Here is an 11,420-nt window from a genome sequence, read left to right as displayed (position 1 = left end):
TTCCATCCTCCCGCGAGGGAATTGGCCGGCTGCGAAGGAAGCGATCCAGAGTGAAAGCTTTTTTCTCGACACACGCTTGTAAAAACCTGAGACCAAAGGGTGTCTCGGGGGACTGATCACAAGGGACTAAAAGGGGAAGGATACTTTCTGTCGAGCTCGGGAACTGGTAAACCCTTTTAGTAAACGGATCTAGGTATAGATCCAGAAGAGGATCAAAGGTACCGATAACAAGAGACCTCAGCTCAGCTTGCTGAAGGGTGAGTATCGGCAAATTTTGATTCCTAGGGTAAGCACGCAACGCAGAGACTGAAATCGACTCACAGAAGAATCGAAGACAGGTAAGAAATTATATATATTTGCGAAGTATGGGGCAGAAAAAGAGTAAGCTTCAAAGAAAGGGCACAGGGAAAAATCCCTCCGATCAGGAGGAGGGATCACTAGACATCCCGCTGGAAAGTCCCTTGGGATGGATGTTAAAACACTGGGAAGACTGTCCCCAGAGGAAGGGGAAATCAAAGACAAAATTGATACATTATTGTATGGAGGTTTGGGGAGGACAAGAGCTGAGAAGTCACCTCACTTGGCCAGTGTTAGGCACATTTGAAAAGTGGACGTGTAATACGTTATTCTCCTATGGAGAACAAGGTCCCCTCGGATCCTGAGGAGAAAGAATATGCTAAACTCTGGTTAAACGCCAGAGTAGGGCTATTCCCAATAAAACAAAAAGAAAAATGTGAGTCGAAAGCTGAATCCTGGGAACCTCTCAACCACTTACGGTCCCCATATCACGGACCGGCTGGGCCTCCCTCTGCAGATCAAGTGGTGCCTTCAGTACCTTTGGGCCCCCGAGACCTACCCACTGAGGTGCATGTGTCTCAAGCGGGAGACTCGGTACCGGCAGCGATGTCGGCAGCCCTTCCCCTTTCCCCGCCTGCAAGTACCGTAGCCACGGTAGCTTCTTCGGAGGTTTCTCGTGTGCAAGGCTGGGGATCACTCTATCCGTCCCTGCCGGTCCGGCCGCCACAACCGGAATCCTCCCATATAATGGTGGGGATCCCTCCCGTCAACCGGGTGGCGGCGGAGTTCCCACAATTGATAACAGGGAAGCAACCCCCAAACACCAACTCCCCTCCCGCAAGTAGAACTCGTTTGAGAACGAAAATTATGGGTGATGAGTGGGGGGAGAGTGAAGAAGGGCACCGGTTGTTCCCTCTTAGGGAAGTACCGACGGCCCCGGGAGTGATGGGTTTTGTGAATGTACCCCTTAACTCTGGAGAAGTAAGGGCATTTAAGAAAGAGATGGGGCGATTGTTAGATGATCCTTTTGGTGTGGCTGAGAGATTAGACGAATTTTTAGGAAGTAGCATTTATAACTTTGACGATCTTATGGCAATCCTAAGGTCATTGTTTAATCAGGAAGAGAGAGAGATGATTAAACAAGCTGGTATCAGAGACTGGGACAGACGCAATCCACAGGGGACGCCAGGCAACCTGAAATGGCCTAGCGTAAGGCCAAGCTGGAATGCACAAATGGAGGAAGGTAGACGGAACATGATAGATTTAAGGAACATAATTGTCCAAGGTATAAGAGAAGCAGTCCCTAGGGGCCAGAATATTAGCAAAGTTTTTGAAGAGTGTCAAGGGAAAGAGGAATCACCCACTGAATGGGTCGAAAGATTGCGGCACAGTTTACAGATATATTCTGGAACTGACCCGAACTCCACAGTTCTCCCTCATTAGAAATAAATGAAATAACACGAATTTTTAATGTGATAAATTATTAGGCGGGGGACTGTGATAAATGTAACTTGGAATAAAAATTTGTGAGAGAATAAACTAAGCATATAATTGTATTTGTAACAGACTATAGTATGGCCTAAGGATTTCTTCCCAAAACCCAGCAGTGAATACCCATTCAGGTAACAACCCTAGGCGACGCTTGCCAGCCTGAAAGAAAGAGCAGGACACAGGCAATCAGGCTGAACAATAAGCGGAGCCAGGCCGAGATGCCCATTGGCTCCGCACTGGACTTACCCTGCAAACCCTGACCAGAGATGCAATCAGGCTAAACAATGAGTGGAGCCAGGCCAAGATACCCATCGGCTCTGCACCGGACCTGGACACATCACCCTGAGAGCCCAACCGGAGATACAATCAGGAAGCACTCAGAAGCACACTTTCACATGCAAAAGGACTCTGCCCAGTTGGTGATTGACTCAGCTGAGGGTTCCAGGAAATTCATTCAACCAACCATCTAGACTCTTTGTTGAACAGCAACTGCTCGAAGTTTGGCCTCAGGACACAAAATCCCAATAAAAACCCCCAGACCGCAGTCCCTTCTTTGTGGATTTGGGAGATCGGTACCTCTGGGTACAGATCCCTGTCCACCCGGCGCTGCGCTGATTTATTTATTGTGGTTTTTCTCTCGTCATTTCTGATCAAAATTGTTTTATAATAAATTGCTTTTTATATTAACCATATTTTGCCATTGCATTTATGACACCTTCCTGCTTCAGGAACCCATGTTATCTCCCTGTTAACTATTGGTCAACTTATCCCCTCTCAGACCATTGGTCCCCTTCCCAATCCTCCCATTCCCTATAAAAACCCCAGCTTTTACCCAGTTCAGGGTTAGACCATCACTGGCCCCCTTCACAGAAGCCTGCATTAAAGACTCTGCAGAATGTTATATGGTCTTTCCATCTCTTGTCTGCGTCGGCAGGAGGACCACGAAAGGAGCTGGCCAGGCTGAACAGAGCTGATCACAGAGCAGAAAATGCTGCTGAAAGAGCTGGTCACATAAAACCCCTGCCCATGCCCCTAAGGGTTACCCCTGGCTGGAGACTGCCAGAAACCCCAGATGACAGCTCTCCCCAAGGATGTTTATCTGGCCTTGTTGCCAGCAGAAACTGGGGGTCAAACAGGCCCCCAGGACCCAGCCTGCAACAATGTACTGCAATATGTGAAAGTAATGGGCTCCTCTGATGGTTCTTTGAAGACAGGAAAGCCTAGCAGGGAGATGGCAGATTCTGTATTTCACTCTCTACTATCTCTTTCCAAACAAAGCAGGGCTCACAGCACTGGAGGGGTATTTCTGTTGAAAAATAATATATATACCCCAACACTGTGTACATCATTCATTCAGAACAGTAAAGCATTCGGTGCAGTGGGAAAGTGTCATCTTCCAAATGCTGCAAAACCCATAAACAGACAAAAGTTACATTCAATAAGTATGAAGAAATACACATAAAAAGGAGACCTCCTACCAAGATGGCAGAAAGCACAAACAAAAGGAAGAAGGAAAGGACAGTATGATACCCCCTTGTGTCCTGCTGTTTTCTATTATTATGGAGTGCTCTACACAGTACGTGCAATAAGAACATACTTGTATAGTAAGGTAGTCAACCAAAATCATCAGCAGAAAAATCATGGGAAAAGTTATTTTTTCCAAGTGCTTTTATTAACCTTAACGAGTTCAGAAATTAACATAGGTGAAGTGTTATCTCAAGAAACACTTTGTCATTTGCACTGTGTTTGTGAGACACTGCTGAAAACCCACAGACCTCCTGAAATCTGCCATAGTGTAAATGTCTGCTTCAGTCATGTTCCATTTCTCTGTAGAGGAAACTAGATTAAAGACTTAGCACTCTACAGAGCGAGGTCTATGATAATCGCCAGGTGGAAACGCATCATATCTGAGAATCTAAGACATTTTCCTTCTTTTCTAAGACATCTTTAATTTAATCCTGACCAGTCACAGGAAGACAGTGAAATATATATAGTCTAAATTGTCAACTAGTTAATACACCAAACAAAAAAAATCAACCTCTTTTCCCCCCTCATTTATTTCCCCAAGCCTCTTCTATAATCTTTTCCTTTCAACACACCCCAACTACTTGAAAACCACAGGCTTCCCCATGCTATTGGATTGGTTGAGTTTTGTAATGGCTGCTAGTGTGAAAATCCTTCAAAATAATCTAACACAAACTAATAGTTTTAGCCAGTTCCCTTCACTACATATGCTTATTTTCCTCAGGCCAATTTAAACAAACTTCTAATTAGTAATTTATTAAAAAGTAATTTAAATAAAATACATAATAAAACTGAAAAAAGTATTTTCTAGTAAGATGTTTGAAAGCTGATAGGAACATGCAATTCAGGTATCATGTTAATTTTTAATTACCGTTTGTATGAGATCATTTCAGACATGCTAGAAACATAGAAATTATCCAATATATAACTTTGGCAAATATATTTACAAATACATTCCAGAGATACTGACAAAAGTTAATACATAAGAATAAAAGCCATCAATTAAAAGGAAGGCAGTAGATAATAATCCTTATGGTGGAAAAGTTATTTCAAAATGTGACTTTAACCACATCCTCTTTAGTATGTACTTATCAACATTCCTACAGTCTTCCTGAATCTACACACAGTCTGTGACATTTTAGAACGGCATATAAATATCCATTTCATGTTAAAAGAAAGTCTCCCTCTGAAAACCACATATAATAATTAGACATTAATACGCAATGACTATATCCATGTTCTGACCTGGTCTGTGGTCTCTTGGAGCTGTGAGACACTGCAAAGGCTGCAGGAGGACCACCATCTCTTTGGAACAACAAAGAGCAGGAATTAATAATCCAAGGTCTTAGACTTCAAGGGAAGGGAAAGGGAAAACAAAGGGAAAGGAAAAGGCACACTGAGAACTTCTTTCAAGTCTAGCATCTCATAACTGTAACCCAGCTCCAGTGCTTTCCAGGGTGGCCAAACCTCCTGACTTCATCTCCCACACCTGCTCATCCAGCTTCCTTATACCTTCAAAACAGAGCCCATTCTGTCCAGTTAACCTGAACACTTAGTCTATGGAAAAGACTGCATCTGAGCACAGCACAAAGCTGAATTTACTTTCCAGAAGTTAACATGAGGAACAAACACAAGGAATAAATTACTTCTAAGCTTTGTGCTTTTCATAGTAACAGCTTAATTTCTGAGCTTATGTGTAGCTGCCACATAGCTTGGAGTTTACTGCAGATCCACACCTGTCTTGCCATTTTCATCACATATGTAACAGGAAGGAGTGTTCTCTTCTTTCTAGGAAGCGAATGAAAGACACATTTCATTGTTTGTGGGTATTTATTTAACCCACATTCCAGTCATTTAAGTAATGCCCAGGGGAAGGAAACAGGAAAAGGAAAAACAGAGACAGTTTTAACTCAGCTTAATAATCTCCAAGCCATCTGTCCACACCTTTACATACACGACAGCCATTTAAGTGTGCCATGCTGACCATAAGTGGTGGCCAAATCAACAGTCTATGCCTCTGTATGGGCAAACTCTCAAAGAACTGGGCTGCAAACAAATAGTTTGTTGCACTGACACAGCTGATGTTCAAGACTATAATCACATAGAACACACCTGATCTAATTGGGATTCAGCCTTGATAACAGGCCTTTATCATCAGCACAAGAGGACATAATAAAGCTTCCACAATTAAGTGAGCAACAAAACTATTTTCCCGCTTTCTTTCTTTTAGTAGTTTATGATAGAATAAGCACTGAAGTTAGTGCTCTTAACATTTATGATACATGCTTTGGTTTAAGTTTAGAATTTTTCTGTGCTAAAAGCAACAAGCTTTGTCCACTGCAGTTCCTATTTGGCTGCCACAGGCTGCAAAGCAGAGAGACACTAGGGATTTGCAAAGCCCAGCACTGTGCTCCAAGGTGGTACCTTGCTGTTCAGCAATCTCTCCAGAGACTACCATGGTGTTTCCAAGGCAGAATTACCACCTCTTTTACTTATGTGCAAGTTTCGGAGTACTTTTGCCCCCTTCTTCCATCCAAAATCCCAGTTTGTGCTATTCTGTCTCTGTTCAACCCCACAGCTCCTCAGCAATGCCCCTTCAAAGAGAAGCTTGGGGAGGGTGATTGCAAGTTCAGCCTCATCTCAGAACCTTCCTGACACAGGTGCAGGGGCCAGCACCTCCCCAGCTCCTCCAAAGGGCTGGGGAAAAGGGGACAGTTAAACGCACGTTAAGGGAATTAATTTAGGTCTTGTTGAGACTTTAAAATAAACATCTCCAGAAACGAGTGCAGGGGAGAGTCACAAATCTACACTGGCCAGCCTGTGCAGTCATGTCCACAAGGCAAAAGCTGCTCAACTGCACCCACACTATACTCGAAGCCATGACAGCCCAGTGATGCCCACAGCCTTCCTGCCATTGTCTCAGCCCTTCAGGACAGGCATCCCCACAGCCCTCTATACCAACAGTCTCACCTGCTGGGGAAACCCAGACTGTCATGTGAGAGAGCAGGAAAGTGGAGCTATATGGTGTAGAGCAGGAGGCCCAGTGCCTGCCACTATGGGACTGCCTTGCCCAGGCCACTAGAACCCGTGAAGCCAGAGAATTCCTACCAATGTAGATATTATCTTCTCTTTGAGTACCTGAAGGAACAAAACAGTCCATGAGATTACTGGAGAAGAGCAACTCTGCCCAGATACACAGGAGATCCTGCTAGAAACGTCTCAACTCCAACAAAATGCTAACAGTGATTTTAAAAAGAGTATAAATATGGGAACTGAAAAAGCATGGAAAGCTGCTCTCCACCTGGTAGGCTCCTCCTGGCTGTATAAGCAATTAGGAGACCTCAGGAAGAAAAAACAATCCCAAGATGAACAACTGCCCTTATACTGTGGTGTGGTGTTTTTGCTGGTAGAGCCTGTGTGGTGTGCAGGAAACAGTGGCAAGAAAGGGGAATTGAAAGCCTTGGAAGTGCTCTGAGAACCCACCCTCACAGCTTCTCCTTGACTGCTCCCTGTGGCCAAAACCACCCAGTTAGGGCAACTGGTGGCAGAAAGGGGTTGTGTGAGCATGTGAGGGCGCTGGATTGAGCAGAGAACCAGGGCACCTCCCACTGTCCATGGCCCGCTGGGATGCCTCAGCCCATGCCTACATCCAACCCCCCCTGCTGGCAGTTAGCCATCCCTCAGAGCATCCTCCCTTCAGGCCATCAGAATCCAAGGCAATGGCCAGTCTTTCTTACTGACATCCCCATCCCTAAATACATTTTCACCATGGAGACTGTCTCCCTCACTCATCTCTCATCCCAGGAGATGCAACTTTGTGGGACTCCAACTCCTGCTTGTTAGCTCAAGCCAAAAGGAATAACTATCAACTAAGAATAAATACTAATTAACCTGAATCTTTCATCATATCGTGATCTGAACCAGATGCTATCTCTAACTTTAGGCTGCTTTGAGATGCAACCTCTATCTGTAGCAGGCAAAAATAAGATTCCTTCTTTTGATAAAGTTAATTGTGGGCCTCAACAAGACACATTTCTTGGCAATACTGTGCTCTTATCTTTTAATGCTGTGAACTCACAAGGGTTTGAAAGGTCTTACATTTTAAGTGGCTCCCATATGAGTTTTGTGACTGAGAATTCAATCCAGGAAACTTCCCATGTCGTGCTGGAAAAAGAGGTGCAGTGAAGACAGCTTTAACACTGCACACAAGCACTGAATAGAGGCTGTCTCAGAACATGCAGCCAAAGGCTTCACAAGAGCACAGCCAAGATTTAGCGCCCCAGTGCAGGGGACAGTGGGCTGAAAGCCATACTGTATCTTCCATTGAGCTGGTTGAAATCCATAATGCTTCATACTGGTTTTAGTATCAGAGAAATAATAGAGCAGAGTTAAAACCAAAGATTCATTTGCCAAATTGTATCAACATTTTCAAAGCTGCTTTGTTTTGATTTTTTTCATTTGTTGGAATTAGCTCCAATGCTTTCTAAACTACTGAAAACCACTGTTAAAAATCCCTGTAACAAAATTGTGTTTTTCATTTTGACTATTGGTACTTAATGCGACAATATACACAAACCAGACTTACTGTAAAATCCAAGACCTTTCATAAATGCAGCTATGTTCTTTTGCATAAAAATAGGTTATTTGGGGGAAAATATTCTTTGACATCAAAAAACAGTGACAGGGATACTAAATAACTCTTGGCAAGAGCTGTGCAAAGCTAAACTGCCCAGTTCCACCTCTCAGGCACCTTCTGTGCAACAGTCTACACTGGTAACTAGGATTAGCAATTTAATCTTCACACCACTTCAGCGTGGACATATAACAAACCTGCAGATAAGGTCATAAAATTAAGCCTCTACCATTTTGAAGTTGCATAAACAGTGTTTAAGTGGTCTAATGGTGGGATTTATTTGTACGGCACAAATGTCATCATATATAGCAGCTCAGCAAGTCCAAAGATGTGTCCAGCAGTGCCAACTCCCCAGGTGCTGGCACACCTTCCTATCCACAGACTCTCTTCTGCAGATCACAAAGGGCCTCTTGGTCTGTAAGACATGCTTCTCACTTGTGAGCCCAGACATTACCCAACCCCTTGTTACATGGCACAAGGAACTGCTACTGTGTGCTCTGAAATAGACTTTGCTTTCCTAGAAGAAAGCCCTCAAATTTGTGCTAAAGGAACTAATGGTAGTAGCTCCATCCTACAGGAGAGCTGAAATAGCCAAAACCACTGAGAATTAAAACACTGCTCTACCTTCCTGATGAGTCCAATCACCACCTACCTCCTCTCTGTTTCCTATGCAAATGGCTGTTTCCTATGGTAGTAAGGCACAAGTGAGCAGTGAGAACCACTCAAGATAACCAGAAGTTACCCAATTCTTACCAAAACTGATGTGAATTACATAACAAATTTTTTTTGAGAACTCTGTCAAATGTAATGCCAAAATTGCTCTTCTACTTCTAGAAGTCTTCTATTTAGGGTACTGGCTAGCTGTAAATCTCTAAAGGTACACAGTCAAGTGGAAACACCAGCCAGAGTTTCAGCCATCTGAACAGTCCCAGGTACTCAGGTCTGAAAACCTGAGTACCTGGGACTGAAAACAATGTTTAAAACTTGAGTCAAGATTCCTTTCCTTGAACTGAAGGTTCATAATCTTTGATGAGTCCCATAACCAAAACTGCCAGCATTACAAATGCACAGGCATCTCCTTTCCTGGATGTGGGTGGTTTTGATGCCTGCACTGGTTATAAGCAGCTATGTACTAAGGGAGTACAAAACCATGAAATTTAGGAAGATGAGTAATGTATGAAGTGTGGAGGAAGTGAGAGATGATCCTCATATTATGTGCTTTTATTTAATAATTTATAAATAAGTATCAGCTTTCCCCAAACTGCCCCTCTGCCTAGCAATTACATGTCGGCTGATTTCTGGTTACTGCTGTTCTTTTATAGTAACAAATTGTTCCCAAAGCCTCACATACAGAGAATTAGACAATCAAAGTACTGTGCGCGTTTTTCCACTTAATTCATTCAGTTAGCTGCAATTAAAACAATACAATTCAAGGCCTTGTGTATTTCTCTGAAAAAATACAAAACTTTACTTGTTCCTATTAATATAAACAACCTACAAGAAAGAGTTAACAAAGCCCATTTTTCTTCACTGTTGTAGTAGAGTAATTTTCATATCATTTTCTGTAGATACCCTGGCAGTCATCAATATTTCTTTCAGTTGCTGTTCTTCAAAAGACACACACTTTTCATTCAACTGCACAGAAAAAAATGGAATCCAGTGGGACAAATTCCCTTGGTGAGCAGATCCACTGTAGCTGCCTGGGAAGGAATCTAGGTGAAGGGGCAGGGCTTGCATTAATGAGATGATAGAACCTATTTAGAAGGGAAGAGGCAACATTTTATAAAGCAGTAATCAAATTTCTCTCAGATTTCACCTAGATATTTTACCTAAATATTTCACACTTCTGGAAAAGCAGTGTTTCATGGCTACTGATCTCTGTTCACCCCCTTTGTATAAATGGCATACCAAGTTTTAGCATGACTATAGAACCTTTTTTGTTTTATGGAGCTTCACTAATGAAACCTAGTAACAATCTAATTAATGTTATACCGGATTTGAGGGTGGAAAAGAGAACAGAAGCTGTACCTGTCTCCACAAGAAAGTGATAAGCCACCCTATTAGAGCAGCTGTTACTGTCTCCCATAACACAAAGCTCCCCCAAAACCGGGCATTATTTCCATCAGTCATGAACACAGAGTGTGCAGTGCTCAGAGAGCAGCAACATCTCCGCAATCGGAGGATGCACTGTATCTGTCTGAGTCTCATGATGTTTCCAGAGCTTCTGTGAACAAGGTGTATCTCCACACTATTCTTGGTAGAAGGCTATCTTCCTGATGTGCTGATCTTAGGTATGTTAATTCAGTATTGCAGAAGTGGTTCTTGACAGAGGCTTGATTCAGTCTACTCCTGCAACAGAGTAACAAAGCACTGATTTGGATCCTGTACTCTTAATTATGATTCCACTAACATAAATGAGCATTTCACTTAAGCTCAGATCGTCAAGAAAGAACTATTGTCTGCATCGATAAGATGGTATGAAATTTATCCAAATATTTATCAAACTATGTGAAATCTTATTGGAAGAATGTATTCTGGGATTTTGTGAAAGTCCTTCAGGATAAAGTAACCACAAAATACATGTCAGAGCAGAGACTCCCAAACTCTGGTCTAAAGGGAGTTCACAGCTCATCTAGTGCTCACTTTAATTCTTTTCTTGCAATACACAACATCATAAAAAGGCCAGGACAAAATAAAAAACCAAAATCAGCATTTCTTTTCCAGAAAGGCAGACCTCTTCCAACCCCAGTTCCAAGAAACGTTGTCCAGTATTTTCCTTCCAGTTACTGTTGATCTACAAAGATGTTAAACAATGATGAATGACAAGGAAGGCAATTCACCAAACAAGCTACCTATTCCAAAGTTATTTTTATTAAAAGAAATGCTAATATCATACTTGTGGCATATGACTTTATGCTTGAAAAATCCTGCAATTTGCATATAATCTGGGTGAAAGAAATTTAGTTGAAAGACCACATCTCCAACTATTAGTGAATGTTCCCAGAAAGTCTAAAAGACAAAAAAAACCCCCAAAAACAACCACCTCTGCTTGGCACTTTTTTTCCCAAATGTGCTTCCTTAGCTTAGGTTGCTTTCATAGAGGTAACACTGGCAGACAGTAACTGTATATATTCTGTAATAAAGATATCTTTGATATGGTATTTCAGGACAATTGGATTACTAAAAAAAAATTTTATAAAGCTACATTTATCATCAGTGTATATCAAGGATCATGTTATTACAATAAACTATATAGAGTAAGGCACTGTCCATGAAAACACGGAGATATTTCATATCACTTGAATATGCTGACATTATCAACTGACCTATAAGTACCAATAACATGTTCATTATCATCTACATTTAAGCTTCTTCAAGCTTCCAAGTGCCCTTATACCCAAAAACATGCAATTCAATTCCAGTAAGTACCTCAAAAAATCACATCAAGGAAGTTCTTTATTGGTTTCTCTCAATG

At 42.2% G+C, this 11,420-nt stretch overlaps 2 long non-coding RNA genes across 6 annotated transcripts in view; one reads left to right on the top strand and one right to left on the bottom strand.

Annotated features, from left to right (window-relative positions):
• The first annotated feature begins 6 nt into the window (after positions 1 to 6).
• LOC107206613 lies at positions 7 to 2,475 on the top strand. Its single transcript, XR_004498079.1, has 2 exons — positions 7 to 338; positions 1,864 to 2,475. It is a non-coding gene; the product is annotated as an uncharacterized LOC107206613 (long non-coding RNA).
• Positions 2,476 to 3,438: 963 nt separating this feature from the next.
• Positions 3,439 to 11,420, bottom strand: part of LOC107206612 — a 66,461-nt gene continuing 58,479 nt past the window's right edge. For all 5 annotated transcript variants that reach the window (XR_004498076.1, XR_004498075.1, XR_004498077.1 and 2 more), the window contains one exon: positions 3,439 to 10,294. This is a non-coding gene — a long non-coding RNA (uncharacterized LOC107206612). The remainder of the gene's footprint in view (positions 10,295 to 11,420) is intronic.

The sequence above is a fragment of the Parus major genome, chromosome 6 (genome assembly GCF_001522545.3).
Source record: "Parus major isolate Abel chromosome 6, Parus_major1.1, whole genome shotgun sequence".
Classification (NCBI taxonomy): Eukaryota; Metazoa; Chordata; class Aves; order Passeriformes; family Paridae; genus Parus; species Parus major.
Note: the sequence above shows the minus strand (reverse complement) of the source record. Positions and strands in the feature narration are given on the sequence as shown.